The sequence below is a fragment of the Chelonia mydas genome, chromosome 3 (genome assembly GCF_015237465.2).
Source record: "Chelonia mydas isolate rCheMyd1 chromosome 3, rCheMyd1.pri.v2, whole genome shotgun sequence".
Lineage (NCBI taxonomy): Eukaryota > Metazoa > Chordata > Testudines > Cheloniidae > Chelonia > Chelonia mydas.
Window position 1 is genome coordinate 27,349,731 of NC_057851.1, and position 25,736 is coordinate 27,375,466.

General features: G+C 42.6%; 1 long non-coding RNA gene across 1 annotated transcript; it reads left to right on the top strand.

Moving 5' to 3' along the window:
* Positions 1-2,235: 2,235 nt before the first annotated feature.
* Positions 2,236-12,314, top strand: LOC122464923. Its single transcript, XR_006289363.1, has 3 exons — positions 2,236-2,347; positions 7,443-7,616; positions 9,568-12,314. It is a non-coding gene; the product is annotated as an uncharacterized LOC122464923 (long non-coding RNA).
* Positions 12,315-25,736: the final 13,422 nt, after the last annotated feature.

Consider the following 25,736-nt stretch of genomic DNA (forward strand, 5'->3'; position numbering starts at 1 on the left):
ATAGAAGGGGTTGGTCCAAGGCCCTGCCTCCCATCTACCTCATTGTCTGCCTCCTGAACTCCGGAGAGCAAAGAGCCCAGACGCTGCTATTGTGGGAAATGCTTGTGCAGCCATGTAAGGTAGAAGTCTCTTGCAGTCCCTCTGCCTTTTCATGGTGAAGCACAGGCCTCTCTCAATCTGTCCCCCAGCACGAATTTATGCATCTGGTATATTCATATAATTATACCATGTACATACAGATTCCATGGGATTCCTACCACAAGTGTAAAATTTGGCTTAACATATTATCAAAATCAGGGGATTACAATGCAAACAGAATTGTTTTGAGAAAATTATTGTTTAACCATATCAGTCCACTGTACCTGTAAGCAAAGAGCATTTTGCCCATTGTCCAATGACAACAGCAGTACCAGGCTATGTAAGAGAGCACAGAACATAATAATCAGCTCACTGGTCACCTAAGGTTTGTGCACAAATAAGCATTGAAAGCAGCACCTACTGAAATACTAATCTATTTATGCTCTGGTCTCTGAGTCCATGTGTTAGCCCTTTGTTCATTTCAAAGTAAAATACCAAAATCAATTATTCTTTCAGCAAAAAATACCAGAGCTGTGCAAACTTCTGTTAATTAATCCAGAAATTACCTGATAACTGGAAGCATTTGCTTACAGAAAAACCTGTAAGTTTGCTGATGGGATCTCACAAGGCACTGAGAGCCAAGAGGGTTCAGTTGAGGTGACACAGTAAATGCAGAAACATGCCGCATTAAAGCTGCATAGAATTTCAACTCACATATTTAGCTTCAAGGATAATAACTTGAACTCCAAGGCTGGCTTTCCTTAGAGGAAACTAATGAGTTTTTGCAGTGCCTCAGAACATCCTGTATCTGCTGCTGAGCCCTGAGTTACTAAGCAGGAAGGAAAGTATCTGTCATCTTGCCTGTAGTCTTCCAGTTACAAAGTGATATGCTATTTTATGGAAAGTCATGTTAGAACTAGAGAGTTCTTTAGAGTTCTATGATTATGAGACACTGGACCAGAGTCTCATTTTACACAGATGTAAACTGGAGTTATTTCAGATTTAAAGTGAATTTGGCCCTCTTTCTCTGTTGTTTTTCTTCCCCCACCCACTAGTCAATTTCAAATGCATAATGTTTATTACTAGAGCTGGGGAAAAAACTTAGCTGGCACAATTTTCCATCAAAAAATGCATTTCTTGGGAACATGCTGATTTTGATGAAAGTTTCGTTGGAGAAGAAGTCAAAACATTTAAATTCATTTTGTTTTGACTATGATTATAGAGACAGTCTATATTATATATAATTTTATATAACATACACATTGAAATGAATCAACATGATTGAAACAAAACATTTGGATGGTTCTGAAGCAGATAATTTTTGTTCCATGGGAAGATCTGGTTTATGACCTGTTCTTTTAACTGTGAGTCTCACAGACTCTACTAGGGCTAGAGTGTTGTTCTGAAGATGTACAGTGATTCAAGGTATACAGCTGATACTAAAACACAGACTGTATCATGACCTGGGTGGTAGCCATGACATTCTTATACTTACTTTGCAGGGGGAGAAAGTGCATGATGGGGCTGTATTTTTCATATACAGATAAAATCTATGGACAGAGCTGCAGTCCTTTTGCAGGCAAGGCTTTCATTTACTTTATTGGGTGTTTAGCCTTCACAGAGTGCCAATCTGTGGCATTTATCCACTGGCCCAGGAAGGTGACGGTGTGGATATACCATTCAACAGGCAGCTTGGGGAGGGATTCTGTTTCAGAGCTGTGTCTACTTTAGAGAACGGAAGGCTTGGTAATTGAAATGATGGGACTGTACAATGATGCAGTGTACCCACATTAGCCATGATGTTTCAGTTGTACAGATCCTTGAAGTGGTGGCTTGCAAGGAGTTTTAAAAAGCTTTCTGTAGGAAGGCCCAGTAGAATTTGGAGGGGAAAGGTCAAATCCCATAATTCGCTGGGAAACTGCCACATACCTCTGGGAACTGGCACTACTTCAAAGTCCTGTTCTCAAAACACAGACCAGGTTGACAGTTTAGCCTCTGCTTGGTGAGCAAAGCTTCAACTGGAACTTTTGAAAAATAGTTGCAAGGCTTGTAAGGTGGCTGTCGCAAAGCAATGGAGGGTATTCTGGTAGGATAGAGAGAGAGCAAGACAAGTTCATGGTGGTATGGCTTCAACAGTAACGCACCTCCCATCCCCTAGGTAGCCAGATCCATGTAGTGCTCAAGGATGATATCTACCAAGTGGAGTGCCACATTTCAGTTTAAACCATAATCACAGACTGGTGGGCCTAAGTTGTTGTCAAGACCTGAGGTGAGTAGCAATGGCTGCATAACTTTAAAATGAGAAAGGAGGCTTTCTTGTACCTCTGTGATGAGCTATGCCAGACTAATGGGATGACAGCTCCAATGACATGGAATGGAAAGAGGTGATTACCTGGTGGAAGGTGGCTATTCTTGGTACATTCTGGCCAGTCAGGCATCAGTTTGGGAAGTCCATGGTGGGAGCCATTGTCATGGAAGTGTGCATGACTATACATCATTTATTGCAGCAGCAGGTGATCAAGGTGTCATATGTGCCAGAGATTTTAAACCACAGGATTACGTGAATTGTGTAGAAGCTATTGATGGACACACCCCTCCCACAAACAAGCCCAGGAGCACATTAAAACATAGGAGTACAACTCAATGACCATGCAAACCTTAGTGGCTTCTCAGGGTACCTACTTCAACATGTACCTAGTGTGTCCAGACAAAGCACAGGATGCCAGAATTCTAAAAAATTCTAGACTTTTCAAAAGCAGACAAAGGGGACCTCTATTTACACTAAACAATGTATACATTAACAGTGTCTCCATCATCGCTGCATACCCACTTTACCATAGCTCACTGAATCATACCCAGATTATACAAACCCAGAGAAATGCCAATTCAGCTATATATTCAATCTGGGTCTGAAATATGGATATTTAACCTCTGCAGCAGCTGAGCAAGATACTCCGTTTAGTTTTCCTTCAAGAGCTGAAGAAAACTATGTTTGATCATGGGCTTTCAGTCAACCCAAGGGGAAAAACAACAAAGATCCTCATGTTTCTTAGCTGTGAATTAATATGAAATGAAGATTACTGGTACTGGTGCCAACTCTTAAAGATTATCTAAAAGCTGTGGAACAGATTATTATGTTAAATATGGGTTAGAATAAGAAACAGAAAATTACACAGATTGAAGAAGTATTTGTTTCCTATCTAAGTTTTATCAGCTTTTAAATAAATAAACATAAGAGAAGGCATGCCATGAAGGTATAATCAATTTCATAAACTTGTTCACAGATCTATGACTTCTTAAAAAACGTAGGCCTCTAAAATAGCAACATGCACATTTCATTTATAAAATTATAATACACGCTAGCCCAAATGTCTAAAAGGCCTTTTCATGAAGACTTCCACCTAACAACATTATCTGGAAAGGGTATGGTCAGAGATTTAAAGCATTAAGAGTACATTCCCCTTCCTACATGGAGTAAATTTATGTGATAACTTCCTGCGTTTTCTTGGGAGTAACCAGTGATTTCTCCTATCACCATTCTTCACACTAAATTATCATTTTTCAGTAGCCTTTTTGATGTATTACTTAAACCTCCCCGTTTAAAATATTTCTAATCTTATGTATGTACTGAGAATAAGGTATTAGTTCAAGAGTGAGAAATCAGAGCCTCAGTACCAGAATTGTAACTGAGGCATGCTGTGCAGCTCTGAATAATTTGTTATTCAAAATGCTCCCATATAATTACATCCAGTTATGTTAAAAATGCATATACAAAGGATTGAATGCCCTCTCCAGTCCAGTCTCTATTCAAGCAGATAGGGGCTTGCACGTTTCCAGGCCAGGCTGACTTAGTGGTGTCTCTCACACAGGGGCCTTTCTATGCTGTCTCTCTGCCCAATCACTTCTGCTCTCCCATAAGTCCCACAATACCTACACCCAGCTGTAATTTCTGGCCGTACACATAGTTCTGCATACAGTTCCTGGGCGGTTCTCTCTTCATCTGACTTCTCTGCAGCTCCTGGCTGGCCATGCATTTGCTGCTGCCCAACGGTATGTCTACACTATGAAATTAGGTCGAATTTATAGAAGTCGATTTTTTAGAAAGCGATTTTATACAGTCGATTGTGTGTGTCCCCACACTAATGCATTAAGCTCATTAAGTCGGCGGAGTGCATCCACAGTACCGAGGCTAGCGTCGACTTTCAGAGTGTTGCACTGTGGGTAGCTATCCCACAGTTCCAGCAGAGAGATAAAATACAGATAAAATACAGAGAGATAAAAAACGGATGTTGCTTGAATGCCAGCAAACACTGGGACCACACGCTGCCATGCTTTCTTATGCAATGAGTCCAGACTACGTGCTACTGGCCTGCCGTGGTAAAGTGTCCTACAATGGAGGACGCAATAAGGCTGCCCTCCCCAGAAACCTTTTGCAAAGGCTTTGAGAATACCTCTAGGACTGCTCATTGAGATGTCCCTGGAGGATTTCTGCCCCATCCCCAGACACATTAACAGACTTTTCCAGTAGCTGTACTGGCTGTGAATGCATCCCAAGTCTTCAGTGCAAATTAATCTTTAAACACACTTGCTTTTTAACCATGTGTAAGCAGAGTCAGGAAGAGCTCTACCCTGACATCTAGTGGCGAGTCATGGTGGGTTGTGAAAAAGAACTTCAGGGGCTGATCTCATTTGCATAGACACACCCACCCCGCCTAGATGGTCACTTTGGCTGCTGTAGGAGCCCCAGTTTCTCTGTTATTGGTGCAGGAAAAAACTGTTATTATCCTGATTATGTGAATCAAGGACAGTGGAACTGTACTTGGCCTTTTGTTATGATGGAGGGACTCACCATCAATTAAGCAGCACTCACTAGGCAAGGGTCATGGGTTCCAAAACCCAGTGAATGGAGAGAGGCTGGGGACAGGTATTGATACTGGTGGTATAGGTCCCCCTGGTGGGGGCTTTACATGCTAATTGCACTTCCTCCTCTCCCCACTGTGGAATATCAGAGCTACTTTTGATTCTATTAGGAGTCTAGTTACAGGCTGCTGAGCTGAATTCACTTTGGGCCAATGGTGCACCAGCACTGAGGCTCCCCTACTAAAAGCTGAAATCACAAAAGAGCTAAACTTACTAAGAGCTGAAATCACTGAGTGTTGTGTTAAGTAGTGGGGGAGCCTGAAGATATAGTGTGGAGCAGTTTGCGGGACGGCTGGCAGAGCAGAGTGGCTGGTGGAGTGGAGCAGTTTGTGGGATGCCTGGAGCAGCTCATGAGGGTGGCTGGCAGAGCGGAGCAATTTGTGGGACCGCTGGTGGAGCGGAGCCCCATGGAGAGGTGGGACGATCGACTTTGGACCATGTAAGGTGCCCCTTAAACACCCCCCCCCATCTCCACCCAGGTTGGGAGGTAAAACTCTGCAGATAAATTTTCGAACTCTGGGGCTGCATTGAGCAGGGGCAGAGACTTTTGGGTTGTTGGACTTTTGGGACTTTGGTTTCCTGGACTCAAGAACCAAAGGGAAAGGACACGCCCCAATTTGCTTGGGGTGGGTTTTTGCTCATGGGTTGTGTTATGAATCCTGTTGCTGGTGTTTCCCCAACATAATGCCACGTTTTTTCTCTCTGTTATTAAAAGGCTTTTGCTACACTCAGACTCTGTGCTTGCGAGAGGGGAAGTATTGCCTCTTGGAGGCGCCCTGCGGGGGTGGTATATATTTGTCCCAGGTCACTGGGTGGGGGCTCAAGCCGGTTTTGCATTGTGTTATTGGAATGGAACCCCTAGATACTGAACCCGGCCCTTGGTGCTGCCAACTGTGACGGGCAGAAGGAGTTACACGTGTATTATATTTACAACGGTACACTCACCAGAGATACCTTCTCTGCCTTCAAGGTCCAGGAACCTGGGTTGGGAAGGTATTGGATCCAGGGTGATAAATAGTTCCTGGCTGTCAGGGAGAACGGTTTCTCCACTTGCCTGGTGTGCGCTATCTTCAATCTCCCCCTCATCATCATCTTACTTGTCCCCAAAATCCTCATCCTTGTTGTGTGAGATTCACCCTTTGCAGGAGTCCACGTACAGGGGTGGGGCAGTGGCAGGGGCACCCCCTAGAATTGCATGCAGCTCATCATAGAAGCAGCATGTCCAGGGCTCTGACCCTGAGCAGGCGTTTGCCTCTTGGGTTTTTTGGTAGGCTTGCCTAAGCTCCTTAAGTTTCACGCGGCACTGCTGTGGGTCCCTGTGATAGCCTCTTTCCTTCATGCCCTTGGAGATTTTTTCAAATGTTTTGGCATTTCGTCTTTTGGAACGGAGTTCTGATAGCATGGATTCATCTCCCCATACCCAGTACCTCCTGTTCAGTCCATGCTGGAGCTCTTTTGCGATTCTGGGACTCCATCATGGTCACCTCTGCTGATGAGCTCACCATACTGGCCAAACAGGAAATGAAATTCAAATGTTCGCAGGGCTTTTCTTGTCTACCTGGCCAGTGCATCCGAGTTGAGAGTGCTGTCCAGAGCGGTCACAATGGAGCACTGTGGGATAGCTCCCAGAGGCTAATACCATTGAATTACTTCTACACTAACCCAAATTTGACCCTGCAAGGTCGATTTCAGCACTAATCCCCTCTTTGGGGGAGGAGTACAGAAATCGATTTTAAGAGCCCATTAAGTTGACAAAAATGGCTTTGTTGTGTGGATGGGTGCAGGGTTAAATCAATCTAACACTGCTAAATTTGACCTAACCTCATAGTGTAGACCAGGGCCAAGAGTGCCCAGTCACTTTCTGGTCAGGGTCCTTCCTCCTACCTGGTCAAGAGAAAGGGTTACAGTGGGGAAGTGACTGGTGAGAAATGAAGTCCCCTGCTTAGCAGGTTGATCACATGATATTGTAACATCAGGGTTATCCAAAGGAATGAGGCCAGACCACACTGTATGAAAATCTAACACACTTTTAATTAGAGCTGAGCAAAATTCAGAATTTCCATCCCATGTATAATTCTGATATTTCAACCTGTCTTTTCATCCTGAAATACAATGAAAAGTTGAAATTTCCAAATTTTCTGTCAAAAAGAAATTCCAAAAAATATCTATTCGGAAATGTCAAAATGTTTTGTTTTGAGACTTCCAGTTGAAATGAAAATCACAGCATACAGGCTGCTTAGCTGTTTTAACTCTCTTTTCTAGAATTCATGCAAAAGGCCAGCACAATGGCTATGAAAAAATGAAGGTTACCCCCTCGTGTTGTAGTCCTTTAAGATGGGTTTTGCACAGTCACATGACCTAAAACATTTTGATTTCAGAAATGTTGCCATTTCAATATTAAACTATATTTCCTTTTACAATATATTGCCTTATTGGAGTTACAGTGTGGGATCCTGATGAACTCTCAATCCCTCACGGGATAGGCTTCTACAATGCACCCAACAGTCATGTGACTTCCATGATGAATTGTGTAGTTCGGTCAGAGTGAAATCAGAACATTGCTACATCCGTGCTTCCGTCCTAAAAAGAAGTTCTGGAATGTATGTGCACTACTTCTGGTAAGTGATAGCACTGGAACGACCGGAATGCCATTACAGATCCTCAAAAATATACCAGAACGGCATTCCAGAGTGTCCCTGTGCCTCATGGAAGATGTCCTCCAGAAAGCCTCGTTCATTGGAGAGAATAGGGACCAGAATTACAACCCCATATGGCAATGTATTAGGAGGAGCATTGCCAGCAGATCAAGGGAAATGATTATTCCCCTCTATTCAGCACTGGTAACGCCACATTGCGTCCATTTTTGGGCCCCCGACTACAGAAAGGATGTGGACAAATTGGAGAGAGTCCGGCAGAGGGCAACGAAAATAATTAGGGTACTGGGGCACATAATTTATGAGGAGAGGCTGAGAGAACTGGGGTTATTTAGTCTGCAGAAGAGAAGATTTAGGGGGGATTTGATAGCAGCCTTCAACTACCTGAAGGAGGGTTCCAAAGAGGATGAAGTTAGACTGTTCTGAGTGGTGAGAGATGACAGAACAAGGAGCAATGGTCTCAAGTTGCAGTGGGGGAGGTCTAGGTTGAACAGGAAAAACTACTTCAGCAGGACGGTGGTGAAGCACTGGAATGGGTTACCTAGGGAGGTGGTGGAATCTCCATCCTTGGAGGTTTTTAAGGTCTGGCTTGACAAAACCCTGGCTGGGATGATGTAGTTGGGGTTGGTCCCGCTTTGAGCAGCGGATTGGACTAGATGGCCTCCTGAGGTCTCTTCCAACCCTAATCTTCTATGAGTCTATGATTCTAATGTGCCACAAAAGTAGAATGAAGTAGAATGTTTTGAAACAAAACATTTCAGGTCTGTTCAAAAATGAAATATTCTGATTTGGGTCAAACAAATGGATTGCTCAAACAAATGAAATATTTCATGTCAATTTTCCTAAGAGAAAAATTGATTTTGGGGGGGGGAAAAATCAAAACTTTCCTATGAAAAGTTTCAATTTTGTGGAAATTGCATTTTCCATCGAAAATTACCCCAATGGAAATTCTACTTTTAATGCAGTCAGAGCCCTAACAGCACCCTTCTCCCTGGCAAAAAGCAGCACCACCCACCAAAAGAAGACTATTTGTTTCAGTCCTATTCCCCCAGCATACCTTAAACCACACCCACCTGCAGCCCTGCTAAAGGGGGAAGAGTAGCCCATTACAATGTGCTTGAAACTACATCAACACACAAACACATTAACAGGGTGGTCTGCCCTTTTAAGGGCCTAGGGTAAGCCCTGTTTGACTGTTAGACCCAGTAGGGGAAGCAGGGTCGGGTGTAAGCTGTAAAGGGCTGAGAAAGGAGCTCCAGGAGAGAGGATGGTGCCTGTGATTGGAGCAGACAGAGGGGTGCAGAGTGTAAGGCCTCTGGGTCCCTAGAGCCTGTGCTGGTCAGAGAAATAGTTTTGTTTTGTGTTGCTTTGTGAGTGTTTAATATTAATTAACAAGCCATGCCCTGAGGGAAGGACCTGAAGGAGATCAGAGTTTGGTGTTTAATCTTTCCTGGGCTGGGGGAAAAAGCCAGCAACCCAATATCCAGCAGCAGTTATTGCGGTTCCAACACAGCTGTTTTTCATAGACCTGCAGTAACGATATGCATTACTCACATTTCATCTTTTCCATTTCTTGTTCATTTATCAAATGACAGTGAATTTTTTAACCTGAATCTGTATTTGTGTGTCCTAAAAATTGTATCTAAAAAAAGACATTTTTGAGAATCTTCCTACAACACCTGTGCAGAGACAGCTGGTAATGAAATACTCATGTAGGCATCACGCAAAGACCTAGAGGTGATCTGAAGGGGCTGGGGGGAGAGAATTTGTAATCCTAATAAGGACAGCTCTTAATGGGTGACATGGTTAAAGGTAGCAGAATCTGGATCTAGAATGAGTCGGGCCCTAAATGGTGGAAGCATCTGTCTGTAAAACAGTAGGTGATTTAACTCTTGTTTTTTTCCCCCCATACTAGAAATTCCATTTGTTTTTCTTTCACGAAAGGTGAAAATGTGAAGAGCTGCAGATGTACAGGTATTGAATAGGAATGCCGTTCATTAAAATTCAGGTAACAAAAACTGATCTACCTACAATTTCTTTCATTACTGTGAAAGATAGATATAAATTATGTCCTAGAATTAGTTCTATCAAAAATTCCCTTCACTTGACTATTTGACTATACACTATAATCTCTCCGAGGAATAAAGACACATTCAATGTCATTCTAAAATATCCTTTGCCTAGAGACATCTGTTCCAGTTACAGCATAACAAAGCCCAGTAAATTTGATTTTTTTTCTCCCTATCAAGCTGATCAAAATAAAGTTTGTAAGTGACTGCAAGTGACACAATACATTTCAATAATGAATGTCCACAGGCACCAAAAGATATTAAATTAGGATGAGGAAAAGCAAGAAAATAGAAACACTTTGCTGAAGTAATTTATCTCCTACTGCTACTTTCATTCTTTATATAGCGAATACCGTTGTGATTTGCTGCCTATATATGAAACTGATACCATCTATGACTCAAAGGCTCTAATGAATGACTCACCAGTACTGAGAATAGCTATCAAAGGGTCACTCTGGGACTGGAAGGTTCCTTTCAGGAAACAGCAGGAATAGAAATTTATATCAGTTCCTGCCTTTTGCTATAATACTTTCAACTGCTAAATGGAATGTTTAAGTGTTAGTTTTACGTTGAAATAAATCATTAAAATAAAGATAATCACCAATGAGTAAGAAACATGTTATTAATTTCTGAATGGTAGCTTTAGGAAAAAAGTGTATGATTTTAGATTTTACCTCTGAAAGTCCTTGCCTTTCAATCATGCTTTGACAGTACTGTTGGATATTAATACAAACAAATTACCATCTGTATTAAACCTGTAAGGAGATATATAATGGATTGTATCACTTGCATTACATTGCTCAACAATATATTGGCTTTAATAGCAAAAAAAACCAAAACAAAAAATAAAAATAACCCACCTTCCTACTATTGCACAGTTATTTATAACAATTGTGCAGGTCAAAATGTCTGCTTATAGTTATTTTAATTTTAAAAACTACATGTGGACAAATGGTTGTCAGAGGTTCTAGACTTGGAAGTCAATGTGAAAAACAAGTAGAGCTGTTTTGTTAGTAAGATGGTGATATTGAAGGAAGGGACGACAAATGTATTTTCTCCAAATGTGTCCAGGAGCAGAGGAAACATGCTAAGTATGTGCCAGGGTTCGGTGTAAGTGTGATGGCTGGAGTACTGGGGGAGAATCAGCAGTGGAGAATTAACCCTGGAATTCTTGGAGAAGAGAAAGGAGGAGGGTCAAAGAAAGAATGGAAAGAAATTAAGGATGTAGATTGGGTGGATACCTCAGAAGGGGGCAGATGAGCAGGCTGGGGACAGGATGAGCATATGTAATGCAAAAGGAACTGACTTGATGATCAAAAAGAGAGAACATGGCAAGTGAGAGATCTGAGAAGAGGCAGCTCTTAGTAAAGAAAAGGCCTAAGGCACAATCCAAGTGGTGGGTGGGAGAGTGGTCCAAAGCTGAAGGCCAGAGGCAGAGATTAGAGGGAGGAAATGGGAGTCGGAGGGTGTGATCATCACCTTTGTGAAAGTTGATCTCAACAGGGAGGAGAATGGGAAATGTTCTGCAAGGAGATAATCTCTGACGTAGTAGATCTTTTCTAGCTCTAACATATGTGATCTGATACAGCCTTATTACTATTACAGCACATAAATGGATGAATACTGTAATATAGTATAGCAAAGCTCCATCGTCATTAAACAATAAAAGTTTTCTCTCACTCATCATCTCTCACTGTTGCCCTACTAGGTTGAAATCGCTGATCCTTCTAAGTAAACAGGACAGTGTGTGTAGAAGTCTGAAAACATAAAGAAAGTGCAATGGAATTTTAGTATAAAAGGTGGACATTCTACCAAAGGCACGGGTTCCTGACTCAAGAAATGTTTATCTTCTGCTTTAGGACAATAAAGAATAATGAAGGTGGGGCCTGACATGTTGGAAATAATTTCATGCTTCTGTCAGTGTAGTCTGTATTATTATTGCTCCAAATATAAATCAACTTGCTGAAATACTGTAAAGTGCCCCGATGTTTTGAGAATGAAGCAACAAGTCCCCTTTTGCAGGAATCATTTTTAAATCTACACTTATGGAAATAATGTTTGTCTGCTGCACATAGGTGTCAAGAGTTTACTGTAGCTAGTAATTCTCTTGGGGCTGACATCACCTACTGTTTTGGCCAGTGAGTCCCTGAGATGGGAGATGGGGAATTTATAGACGGTGAGTATGAAGTCTGAACACACAAAACCCAGTGCTTTTCCTAGCCCACCATTTAAAAATGAAATTGGCAACATTCCCTGTTGATTTTTTTCTTACTTCAGCTTTCAGCATACATAAGGAATTCAGAAATGTGCTGCAAAAGGTCAGAACTAAGAAAGGAAAGCTTTATGAGTGAGGCAGAAGATTGGGAGTTCGGAGATCTGGGCCTCAATTCAGCAAAACACTTAATCATGTGCTTATGTACCATTGACTTAAATGGAACTAAAGTAGATGCTTAAATGTTTTGGGGCCTTGGTTCCTCAGTTTTAACACAGACTCTCTCTCTGATTTTGGCCAACAGATGTAACCTTGTGTCATAAATATAAAGGGAAGGGTAAACACTTTTAAATCCCTTCTGGCCAGAGGAAAAACCCTTTCACCTGTAAAGGGTTAAGAAGCTAGGATAACCTCGCTGGCACCTGACCAAAATGACCAATGAGGAGACAAGATACTTTCAAAGCTGGAGGGAGGAGAAACAAACGTTCTCTCGGTCTGTGTGTTGGCTTTTGCCGGGACCAGAGCAGGAATGCAGGTCAGAACTCCTGTAAAGGGTTAATAAGCAATCTAGTTAGATATGCGTTAGATTCTGTTTTGTTTAAATGACTGATAAAATAAGTTGTGCTGAATGGAATGTATATTCCTGTTTTTGTGTCTTTTTGTAACTTAAGGTTTTGCCTAGAGGGATTTTACAGAGGTGATTCTTTTACTTTTTCTTCAATTAAAATTCTTCTTTTAAGAACCTGATTGCTTTTTCATTGGTCTTAAGATCCAAGGGTTTTGGTCTGTGTTCACCTATGCAAATTGGTGAGGATTTTTATCAAGCCTTCCCCAGGAAAGGGGGTGTAGGGTTTGGGAGGATTTTTTTGGTGGGGGGAGATGTTTCCAAGCGGGCTCTTTCCCTGTTATATATTTGTTAGACGCTTGGTGGTGGCAGCAATAAAGTCCAAGGCCAAAAGGTAAAATAGTTTGTACCTTGGGGAAGTTTTAACCTAAGCTGGTAAAAATAAACTTAGGGGTTTTTTCATGCAGGTCCCCACATCTGTACCCTAGAGTTCAGAGTGGGGAAACCTTGACACCTTGCGATGCCTCAGTTCCCCTAGCAGTAAAGTTATGATAAAAATTCTCATCTATATCAGAGGGTGGTTCTGAAACTACATTCACTAATGTTTGTAAAGCTCTCTGACACCGTAGATACAATACCTGTGCAGAGTGTTATTAATCATTCAGAAGAAAATTTTGACTCAGACTGTACTTTGGTTATTTTTGTTTGTAATCTGGCAGTAGTGAAACACTGTCCAGTTCATATATGCTGCTGGGGCCAAATCTTGTTTGAAGTTTTCTCTGAGTAAGGAGAGAAAAAAAATTGAGTAAAGGACTTCAGGATTTGATGCCTTAATAATTAACAGATATTGGAAGGAAAAAACACAAACAAAAATAAAAGTGCCATTCTTCTTTTTAAAATGAGGGATCAGTGCTTTAGACTCGTTCATCTCCTTTCAAATGGAAACATGAGCTCTTGTAATACATTTCAATTAATATATGAAAATTTAGTATTTTTCACATAGTTATTGCTGTTACTATTCCAGAATTATTTTATACACCTCCCTCATACTGTCCTTTTTATGACAACACCATAATTATTTTAAACAGCTCCTGTCCTCTGTGTATTTTATAGTGGGAGTAATGAGAATGATGATTAGCATTATTGCTCCTATATATGGAAAACTGAGCTGGTGATGAAAAGAACATTGTAAGGAGCAGCATAAGGGGCCTATTTCACAGGGATTAGATCAGTTCCTTGCACTTTCCACAGTGTTTTGCATTAACCTATTGATAACCAACCTATTAGTTTCACATTTGAAGCAGCTATGCTGGCTCATTGGGTTGTTAGTATGATTGATTGCTCAAAAAGAGCCCAGTTAGTTGTGAGCAAAGGTAGGTAGCCATCTCAGGACTGTTTGTTTGGTGCCCTGTGTGGAAGATCAGTTTAGTAGTTTCAATCCAGTACCCAACGACAGGGGTCCACATCCCCCCAAAACCCCTGCATTTGGCACTAGCACTGGAATGCTGCTTATTGCTAGTCTCAGTAGAGAAGTCAAGGATTGACTGAGCATGATGGGGACTAAGCCTATGTCTACACTGCAGCTGGGAGGTGTGATTCCCAGTTTGGGTAGCCAGATTCGCATTAGCTTAGCTCAAGCTATCATGCTAAAATAGCATTTGAAGACGTCACGGCACCGTCATCTACTCTAGTCAGCTGCCCAAGTCCAAGCCCACCCAACACCTGAGTCTGAGCTTGGGTGGCTCACCTGAGCACTGCCCATGCTACAATGTCCATGCTTCTATTTTTAGCTTGCTACAACGAGCTGAGCTACTGCAAGTCTGGCTACCCACCCTAAAAGGGCTTAGTTCCTCACCCACCTACATGGGTGCAGCACATATTGGGACACATTGGCAGAGGAGTGAGAAGAAACTTGTGCTGCTGTTCATGCTTTACTAGATATGCAGATAGGACTTAAATCCCTAGACCTCGCAACTGGCTGTCCTCAAGCAATACATTTCCAAACACAATTTTTTTTAAATAGCTGTTGTTTTAAGCACAGTAACGAAAATACTGTGGTAATGGATAAAGTAACTTGCACCAATATCGTATTTGAGGGCAGACCAATGTAACTTGTACACTGAAGAGTTGGAGGAGATGTGCATAACTCGGAAAACAAGCAACTGGGCATTACACAGTAAAACAGATCCCCTCCACTCTATTGTCAGCTTCCTGTTTTTCCTTTTGCAGCCTCTTCCATCTCCTAGTATAAATTACACTTGTTTTATGTACCCACTGAATTCCATATAATCCATGTTACCCTATTATACCATTTACTCCTCTTTCCCAGACTCACTATAATTCACAACTCAACACCTCTAACACAAATGAATTTGGCTCCTATCCATGGGACTGCCCCAACTCCCCTCTCCCAAGTGCTGAAGGGAAATGTTCTTTAAAAAACCCTTAGATTGCCCTATAATACTATTTGCTGCTGTATTAGAACTATAGGACTCAGATTTGTAAGTGCCAACTCACTAAAATGAATAAGAAAGCCCTTTATATACTTAAATTGCCATTTGACTGCGGTTATCAGAGGTAATTATAGGTTTTATAAACCCATAATAGAAGTATTTTCTTTTGAAAAAAGTGTAATTAAAAGCCAAGCAGGCCACTGCTAATACTTTCTGTTAAAAGCTACAATTGTGGAAACTCCTAAGTAGCAAGAAAGAGATAAGCAGGAGAGGCCACTCAGAGCAGAGAGAAACCAGTATATGCAGGAAGGGAGAAAGAAACAGAAAGATGATGGGCCTAGGGCTGCTGGAGAGGAAGCTGAAAAGAAAGGGACTGGGTTAGGAAGGAGACACATGCTGAAAGAAGAACAACCAGAACAATAGGTGGCATCTGAAGAAGAAGAGATTAGCTAGCATAGGTGAATGGTCTTTGTCATATGTACATAAATGTAATATTAATTCTTATACAGCAATAGCCACCACTTACAGAGCTCTGCTCCCATGACAACACAAACTGTTCTTTTAATAAGGTGCTCTTGTATCAGGATAATATTCAAATGTTGTGCTGTGCAAGGATAAAGCCTATATTCAGAGTGAATAGTAATATTTATCTTGAGTTTCCTGAATTGTACTATGAGACAGCTCGCCTTCTGTTTCATAATGATGTTCACGTTAACAAATCTACTGAACTCCTCTGCTGGCATGTTTTACTTTCCGAGGACTGGAACACTGTGAAGGTTACGTGTTGGCTCAGCTTCAAGTTTCATGACAGACTTCCAGTCAATGACCCAAGATGACTCTTGCTTTACAAGAAGCAAACTAATAGGCTTTAGCTATCTTCACCTGTACGCAATGAGTGTGAGGCAAACCAGAGAGGCCTAAGAATGAGAATCCATTACTTTATCCATCTGTCTATTGGGGACCAATCCTGTCAAAGAAAGGAGGGAAGGGAACTATGCTCTTCAAAGTGGAAAGGTACCATTGAAAACTACACACTGGAAGCCAGTTCCATGGACTAAAATAAGGAGAATGGTGTTGGATCAGGAAGCTAACAAATAGTCTTCCAGCATTCCCCCTTGCACACATTTCTAGTGTCATCCAACAAGTATGGTCATGAAGAACCAGAAGTCTCAGGGCACTGGTAATGGAAGGTTCTTTACTTTTATGTAACGATTTAAAATCCAAGCCAGGTCCTTAGTGATTTAAAAAGCTGTTAACCCTGATGGCTGTTTGGTGACCTCTACTGAATGAGTTGATCTTCTCATGTGACTTCCTGGTGCTATCCACAGCATAAAAACTAACAAAATTGGCACTCGCTGGCTGCCTTCTTGGCAGTCTCAGTACGGAAGCCAGGAAACTGAATGAGAACAGACTGAATTACCCTCTCAACACTTATGGTCAGGGTTGTATGAAGGAATTTTGCATTGTTCATGTTATGCCTCTTGAGTAAATAAATGGAGAAGAAGGTCATTCCTCAAGGCTATCACCCAGGGTTAGGTGTGGAAGATATCTTTACCCCCAGGACTTCTTTGTCATTCTCCCTGGATAAACTCCATTTTGAAGCTGTCTGCCAGGGAGATATTGTTAGGCCACATGGCCAGTTGGAGTAGGACTTGGGAGCCCTTGGTTTGATTACCTGTTGTCTTATAGGCTTCCTGTGTGATACTGGGCAGGTCACTTAGTCTCTCTGGCCCAGATCTTGAAAGGGAAGATGGGAGTTAGGAGCCTAAATACCGCTGAGGCTGTGTCTCCGTGCCCTGTCTGTAAAATGAGGGTAACAGTACTTCCCAATGTCACAGGGGTGTTGTGAGGAAAATACATTAAAGAAGCGCTCAGATACTAGGAAGATGGCAGCTTTATATGTTCTATAGATAGAATTAGGCTGCTTATCTGTGGAGTCCAGGTATATTTCTGAACTCTTGTGGGCTTTGCATTATGTATATTGCTACACCCAGGATTGGACTCAGCGTGGCCCAGGCAATAATTATATTAAAGACTGGTATCACATACCAGGCAATCTGGAGCATAGGATATGATGGCTTTAATGAAGCATTTTAGATCTACTGTTGAAATTGTAATATTTATGATACTAACACTGATAGAAATTTGGCTCATTGCTAGTGATTTTTAGGAGGTAGTAGCTTACCGATTGTGTTGTTAGTCCTTTGGTACAGATTTGCCTGAAGGTGCAGAGAAGGAGGTCTTCAGAGAAGCAACCTGATACGTAAGACTTTGCATGCTGGGAGTGGGCATTAGTAACCACAGTTTTAAAGCAGAAGCCAAAATACCCGGTGCGGTTTTGTGGGCTAGCCATTTACTAATTTGGCACTTCTTCCATTTGCTGGGCCATTGGTACAAAGAATGGTGTCATATGAGATCTGTCTTTCACAAAGCATGGGTGCAAATTCCATGACCTCTGTTATGCAGGAGGTCAGGCTAGATTATAATAATGGTCCATTCTGGTCTTAAAATCTGAGTCTATTTAGAAATGTGGCAGACAAAGTAGATAAGAATGTTTGGATCTGAATCTGCACTTCGCATTACATCTCAGGTAATTACATCTTATTTTTATTCATTTTATATGGAATGGTCATCCTGGATTCTGCAAGAGGGATGGAAGACAGGATCCTGATTCTGTAAGTATTTTGTGTACTAATCAACACACATTATAATATTCTACTCAGTCCACAATGTGTAAATTCCATATTTCTGAATTTTTTTCTTTCCTCTACTTTTCTTTCCCTGCCAGGCTGAGAATGAGCAAGTACCCTGATTGAGCTACACAATAGCTATGCAACAGCCTGGCTATGCATGATTTATCCTAATATAGCTAGGTAGAGTACATTGCCCATATAGAATTTTATATACCATTTTATCTCTGCAGAAAAAATTAATTTGGTTGAGTCTGAGTGACCTTCATCTCTTTTGTATGTTGTACTGGTATTAGCTGATAAGGGTATTCTGGCAATCTACCTTGATATTGAGTGATGTTTCCAATGCAAAACTCATTCATTTATGCATCAAAACCTAGTGGTTTAGCTGTCCAGATTCCTAATCCGAACACACACACAAAGATACATTGGTATGTTGTGCTTCACCTTCCTGGAATCCTCTGTCTAGTGTTACGATTGATGATGTACCTGTCAAAATTTAAATGGCTGCTGTATGAACATCTGAGCTGAAATAGTTGTCCAACTATCCTAATTAGTTCTACAGTTGTTGCATGAATGGTTTCACTATCTTCTGTAGGTCAACCTTGTTTGTTGCATGAGGCTGGTCCTTTCCATATATCTGATGTGTTAATTACATGAATGCTGTCTTGAAAGAACACCCTCATAAATGAAATGTTTGCCTTCAAAGGTTTATTTTATAATAAATATAATAAACTCCTTAGGTAAGGTTGAAGCTACTGTAGGTTGGTCTAGAGGAAACCTGGCTTCTATTCACATCTCTGCCACTGTCTGCAAAGTGACCTTGGGCAAGTCACTTCTATGTCTATGCCTGAGTTCCCCCATCTGTAAAATGGGGATAACGATTCTGTCCTCCTTTGGAAAGGGTTTTGAGATCTATGGAATTATTATTATAAGGCCAAGGCTACCCCCTCCCCCGCCTTCTTCCCATCCACCAGCTTCCCCAAAAAGAAAACATTCCCTCTGAAATTAAATGCTAAATCTTATTCCAAGATAGAGAGATTCTAGGAAGTTGTGTATGGCAGACATAGCACAAATCCCTGATTAGAGACACAGACTCATACACAAGGTTGGAGCCATGATGGTTGACTCTCTCTTGTAAGAAAGACAAGAAAAGCTATTATATAACAATAGATTCAACATACGTAACTTATTAAAGAACTATAACTGTGAAATCATTTAAACAGATTCAACATTCCACCCAATACATTCAGATATATCACATCTATCCTCCTCCAGGAAATGAAATGGGCTCAACAGAACTATGTATGGGATAACCACCAAAAGTCCAGTTACAAGTCAAGTCTTTCAGGAGGCTTGCATTTTCTTTTGGGAGAGCATCTGCCACCATTTTCAGCACTCTCCTGAGGAAAGGCATGTCTTCAGCAATGTCTGACTCAAAACATTCTCTCAGATGATGCTGGTTGTTCACCACTGCTGCTTTCCAGTACAAAATTATTGCTTGTTGCTTCAAGTGAGGGTGCCAATGTCAGAACAACTGGCATTTCCCTGAATTTTGCTTCTTTTGTCAGTCACATCATCACCCCCAAATTTTGCAACTGGTCAAAGTGGTGGTGCCACTTGTACTGTATAAGACAAAGGACCTGTTTGTGCACTAACAATTGCCAGAAGCCATGTACTTGGTTTCCGATAACCACGTACCGACACTGGCCCACTTGTAGCTGGCAAGGTACACTGATCCCTCTCACTATGATTTCTGACATGTAAACATAGATCTGGCTTTAATAAGTCCAAGCATGACCTGAGATTTCACCCATAAACAACACTGCAGGTGTTCGGTTCGTTGTTGAATGTACTGCATTTCTATATGCTAGCAAGAAGCATGCCAGCTTCTGCTGTAATGGCCCCTTCTCATCTTTCATGGATCACAAGGTTTATTTAAAAGTTTGTTCAAACCTTTCAACTAAGCCATTTCTGCTGTGTAGTATGGTGGTGAGGTGATATGTCTAATACTGCTTTTCTTCTTGAACCACCAAAACTCTCCTGAACTAAACTGAGGACCACTACACTCGCAATTTGTCCTGGCAGTCCAGTTCTTTCAAACAAACTTTGAAGTTTGTCTTCTGTCTATGCAGCTGTAGTGATTTTGATGCAAAAAACTTCTGGCCATTTGGAATTGGCATCGACCACCACTAGATACATCATTCCCAAAACTGGTCCTGCAAAAATCAATGTGCAGACATTGCTAGGGAGCTCATGGCCATTCCTAAGGATGTAATGGTGCTGATTTAGGCATGCACTGTGCCTACTGGCATCCTGAATATTCCTTAGCAAGCTGCTCCATTTGTTGGTCAATGCCTGGTCACCATACAAAACTTCTGGCAAATGCCTTCATTTTTTTGTACCCCTAGGTGACCTACACGGAGCTCCTCTAAGATTGCATGCAGTTTTTTGGTATAACAATAGGAATTCTGCACAACACATCACTGATGTTTGGTAAGATCACTTTTGAGTGCATAAAAGGGTGCCAGATTAGGGTTGTCAGTATATTTCCAGCCCTTCAGAGTAGCTTCATAAACATAAACTAGTGTGGGATCCCTCTGGGTTTTTTTTTTTTTTTTTTTTTTTTGCTTCATTTAAACTACAAGTCACTGGGGCACACTCAATCTGAAACAAGTTGGCAAATTCAACAGATTCTCTCTCTTACAGGGTTCCCTTCAACTACCAGGGGCAGGAGAGAAAGCCCATCTACTTTTGCTGGATTTCTATACTTTTGAATTTGGTAACACAGATGTAAGCAGATAAGAAGTGAGCCCTGTTGCATATGTGCACAGAAACTCCCTTCCTCAGAGAAAGGATTGCTACTAGGGGTTGGTAGTCCGTGACAAGGGTAAATTTACTCCCATATAGATAATGGTTGAATTTCTCCACACCCCATTCCAGACTTAAAGCCTCCTTGTCTATTTGTGCATAGCTACATTCTGATGCTGTGAAAGATCTGGAAGCAAATGCTATCTCACTGCCATCTGGCATAATGTGTGATACAACGGTCCCAATTCCATGTGAGGAAGCATCACATGCTAACTTGATAGGCAAGATTGGGTTAAAGTTCATTTAGCATGCTGTCTGAGGTGACCAATTGTTTGGTCACAGGCTCCAGGAAAGCTTTTTGACATTCACATGACCAGTCTGCAGAAAACCGTTCAGCAGAAACAATACAGTTGGTAGTTTAGGTACAAATCAGCTACACTAGTTAATGAATTCTAGAAATGATCTAAATTGTGACACACAATTTGGTAGTGGAGGTTCCAGGACTTCTTTAATCTTCTGCTGAGATTGATGCAGGCCTTTTGCATCAATAACATGTCCACAATAACCTATTGAGTCCTTGAAAAATTAGCATTTTATGCAATTGGCTCATAACCCATATTCATCTAGACATTTTAATATCCTTTTCAGGGTTTCCAGATATTCTTCATCACTTCCACTGGTCACAATAACGCCATCCAAATAACACTGTGTTCTCTGAATACCTTACAAAACTTGGTCCATTGCCCATTACCATGTAGCAGGAGTTCAAGAAAAAACAGACACTAGCCTGTTGTACTGTACAGATCCTTTTGTGTGTTGATTGTGAGGAATGCCTTTGACTGTTCCTCAACTTCTATCTAAAGGTAGGCCTGTGACAAATCATTGTCACCCTGGCAGTGTAGCAAAAATGTCTTCAATTTAAGGCCGGGTCTATTTTTCAACGTTCAGTACAGGGTTTATGGTGAACTTAAGATCTCCACACACCTGTACTGCATCACTTTCTTTTTTTTTATTATTAAACAGTCGGAATGATAGATGTTCCCCATTCACTCCAGGCTACTTTTCAAACTGTGCCCTCTCCTATCAGGCATTCCAATTCAGCATCTACCTTCGAGCAACAGGTTGAACTTTGTGAAGTTTGTGCTGTGCTTTCTTGGCTATGACTATTTTAACATTCATGTGTTTTGGACTTCCTATGCTTTCCTTGAATACCCTTCATGTCTGACTTAGTATCCCTCCCAATTGCTGTTCAACTGTTTTAGTGGGGTCTGCTGAAAGTACCTGCAGCATCTTTATAGATTTCCAATCCGGAGAAACCTTATGTAACCATTCATAGCCCCACAGGGCCAGTCCCCCTTATAATGACATATAAGTCTAATAAACACTGCTTATTGTGTACTCTATATTCACTTGCATTAATCCAATTGGCACTATCTTTTCTCCCATATAAGTTTTTTGTAACATTGGTGTCTCCCTCAATTTGGTATTTTTAGAATTTTTCTCATATTCCAAATGTGAGATAATGGGCACTGTCCAATTCCATTTTCAGCATTTTTCCCGTGACCTGGGATGTCAACCAGATTGCTGACTTGTCATTTTTTCCCTCACGCTATATATATTTATATATCCAGGCGGGCTAGGGTTGCCAACTTTCTGACTGCAGAGAATGAACACCCTTACCGCCCCCTGCCCCACCCCTTCTCCGAGTCCCTGCCCCCACTCACTCCATCCCCCCTCCCTCCGTCACTCACTCTCCCCCAGACTCATGCATTTTCACCAGGCTGGAGCAGGGGGCTGGGGTGCACGAGGGGGTGAGGGCTCTGGCTGGGGGTGTAGGTTCTGGGGTGGGGCTGGGGATGAGGAGTTTGAGGTGTAGGAGGGGGCTCCAGGATGGGGCCAAGGGATTTGGAGCGAAGCATGGGGTGCGGGCTCTGGGAGGGAGTTTGGGTGCAGGAGGGGGCTGCAAGGGGTTGGGGTGCCAGAGGGGGTGTGGGGTGCAAGCTCTGGGAGGGAATTTGGGTATTGGAGGAGGCTCAGGGCTGGGGCTGGGGGGTTGGGCACAAGACCAGGTACGGGCTCTGGGAGGGAGTTTGGGTGCGAGAGGGTGCTGGGGCAGGGGTAGAGGTGTAGGGTGTGAGCTCCACGCAGCTCTTACCTCAGGCAGCTTACGGAAGGAGCCTGCATGTCCCTGTGACCCCCAGGCACAGGGGCGGCCAGGCAGCTCTGTGCGCTGCCCCCAGCCTCAGGCACCATCCCTGCAGCTCCCATTGGCCATGGTTCCTGGCCAATGGGAGCCTTGGAGCCGGCGCTTGGGGCGGGGGCAGCATGCAGAGCCTCAATGATTGCCCCTGCACCTAGGGGCTGCAGGAACAGGCTGGCCACTTCCGGAAGCCATGCAGAGCCAGGGCAATCAGGGAGCCTGCCTTAGCCCCGCTGTGCTGCTGACAGGAGTTTTAATGGCCCGGTCAGCACAGCTGACCGAAGCCACCAGGGTCCCTTTTGACTGGGTGTGCCAGTTGAAAACCGGACATCTGGCAACCCTAAGGCTGGCTAATCCACTCTTGCAGTCTGTGTCACTGCTGCCTGTCTACAAAGTGTTCATTGATACTCCTCCTTCTATGTCCTGATTTGGTCTCTTCCTTATGTTTTAGTGTGACAAACCACTCGGATATGCCCTTTTTTTTATTACAGCTTCTGCAATATGCATATTTTAATCAGCAATCAGAAGGAGCAGGAAACCCTTTTCCATACCAATAACATGTCTGTCTGCTGAGTAGACAGGCTCTTAGCTTGGATTACAGACAGTTTGTGTTCTTACTTCTATTTTAGCTCCAGTATGCAATTCTATTGCAGCCCTTGCTGCAGTTCGCATTACTACCCCAAGTTCTGCTGCACAGGAAAAGATAAAATTTTCCTCACTTAAGAGCCTTTTCTGTGTGCTTTCCTTAAACAGTCCACACAGACACGTCTCTCTTAGGCCCTTGTTAAGCTCATCCTTAAAAGCACAGTGTTCTGACAGGTTTCAGAGTAACAGCCGTGTTAGTCTGTATTCGCAAAAAGAAAAGGAGTACTTGTGGCACCTTAGAGACTAACCAATTTATTTGAGCATAAGCTTTCATGAGCTACAGCTCACTTCATCGGATGCATACTGTGGAAAGTGTAGAAGATCTTTTTATACACACAAAGCATGAAAAAATACCTCCCCCCACCCCACTCTCCTGCTGGTAATAGCTTATCTAAAGTGATCACTCTCCTTACTTTTCCTACCCCCCTTCCCCCTCCTCAGACGTTCTTGTCAAACCCCGGACCCACGCTGGCCATTTCCAAAACCCATATGGTGCAGGAGAATCTGTCAGGAAGACAGCTGCAGTGGTGCAAAGTCTCAGCATTATTCTGCACAGTGGGACCTACTCAGAGACCTCTGCATAGCCTGCAGCGTGCCCCCACAGCCGGGGTTAAATGGTGCAGGGGACTTTGTGCTGCCTCTCTGCCCTAGGATCAATTTCACCCTTAATACATCCATCCCAGGCTAGTGTAACACATTTTAAACTCAGACTCTAGTCTATGGATTCTTTATTACCTCAGATAGCATGAACACCAGTAATGCAGAGCAGAGAGAGTCTCAGTGGTCTGTATAAATCAGGGCTCAAACTAAAATGTCTGCCCCTACACCCGCAACTACCTCAGGCAGCAAGAGCAGGGAGTGTTGAGAAATTACAACCTATGGGAACACAGTGAGGGTGGGGGTGTCCAAAAAGTTCAACCACCATGAAAAACTTTAGTGATCAGCGTATACACTCATAGCACTCCCTTTATCTCTGGATAAAGTCAGAAGCTATTGGTGGTGGTTATGTTGTTCCTGTGGGCCAAGACTCATGACCAAAGAGGCAAACGATACATTTTGAATACTCAGGCACCATGTGAAAGTGATTAGAGGCAACTCTTCCAGAATTATTATTATCATAGTGCCACAGAAGAGAAAAGGAGGTGTTGACAGAGCTATCTCAGGCATGATGCACAAAAGCTAGCACAGGTGGAGATCTGCTAGGAGGAAGCATTCACAGCATCTGCAAACTCCCTAAAGACTGTAGAACAAATGAAGTTGGTAAGAAATAGAAAATAGCATGAGAAGTGAGGGGGGCAAAGTTGTAGATGACTTATCAGACAGTAGCCTGATTTCATTGCTACTACTGGCATCATTATAGCAGAAAAAAATTTTCAGCACAGACACAACACACAGTGTAGGCCTAAGTGGGCCTCAAATCTAGGCCTGCAGAGCTGCCAAGCAACAAACACCTCATGCTGCCACCCAGCAGCAGCTGTAACCAGCTCCTGTTCCACTAACTACAGTCTGCTGTGGACACAGACCCTGGGAAGTCCCGCATCAAGGGGTCTGACAGGCAGCAGCCTCATGGTTCCTGGTTGGCTCCTCACCTGTATAAACCCGAGGGGCAATCCAGGAAGTATCCAGGCAACAGTGTAGATCTCCTGTTGCTCCCATGACCATTCCTACTCTTGAGTTCCTGATTTTTACCTCAGCTTTATTTGGACCTCAACTCTTGACCCAGATCCTGAAACCTGACTCTGATTCTGATCCCTGGTATCAACCCAGGCCTGGGAGTTACAAACTCCTCTGTTACTCTGACCCTCAGGTCTAATCCTGCTATGACCCTTGGTCCTGACTGCCCTCATCAGGATCCTGACAGATAGTTACTAAATATCAGTTGTACTATTTTAAGTGTGAAAAGATGGTTCAGTTGTTAGGCCACTTGGGGGATCTGCATTCAGTTCCCTTCGTATATGACTTTGATCTAGTCACTTGGAGTAGGAACCATGAAGGGACTTAGGCATTGCATTGCTGAGCATCACAGTGCCTAACTTTTAGGGGCCCAGAAAATTAGAGGAACAACACTGATGGGCACCTAACTCAGTTTTGTGGACAGGCTCTCTATACAATGAATGGGGAGAAAAATACAATCCAGAAAAGCCAGCATGCTACGTACAGATATGCCTAAACTAGCTAAAGGGAAATGCAGACTAGAGGGTGTGTGCTAAGCCCTGCCCCTCTCTTAGAGATAGACACTTCCCTGCAGCCTAGACATACACACTTGTCTCTGCTTAGTGATCCACAAATGGGAACCCATCTCCTAGAGTCAGACATCTTAAGCACCTAAGCAGTTTCTTGTGGGAATGAGTTAGGTGCCTGCCTTGCTCCACACAAAACAGCCAGAGGAGGAGACAGCCTAATGACTGTTCCTCTGTGGATAAATGCTTAAATAGTCAT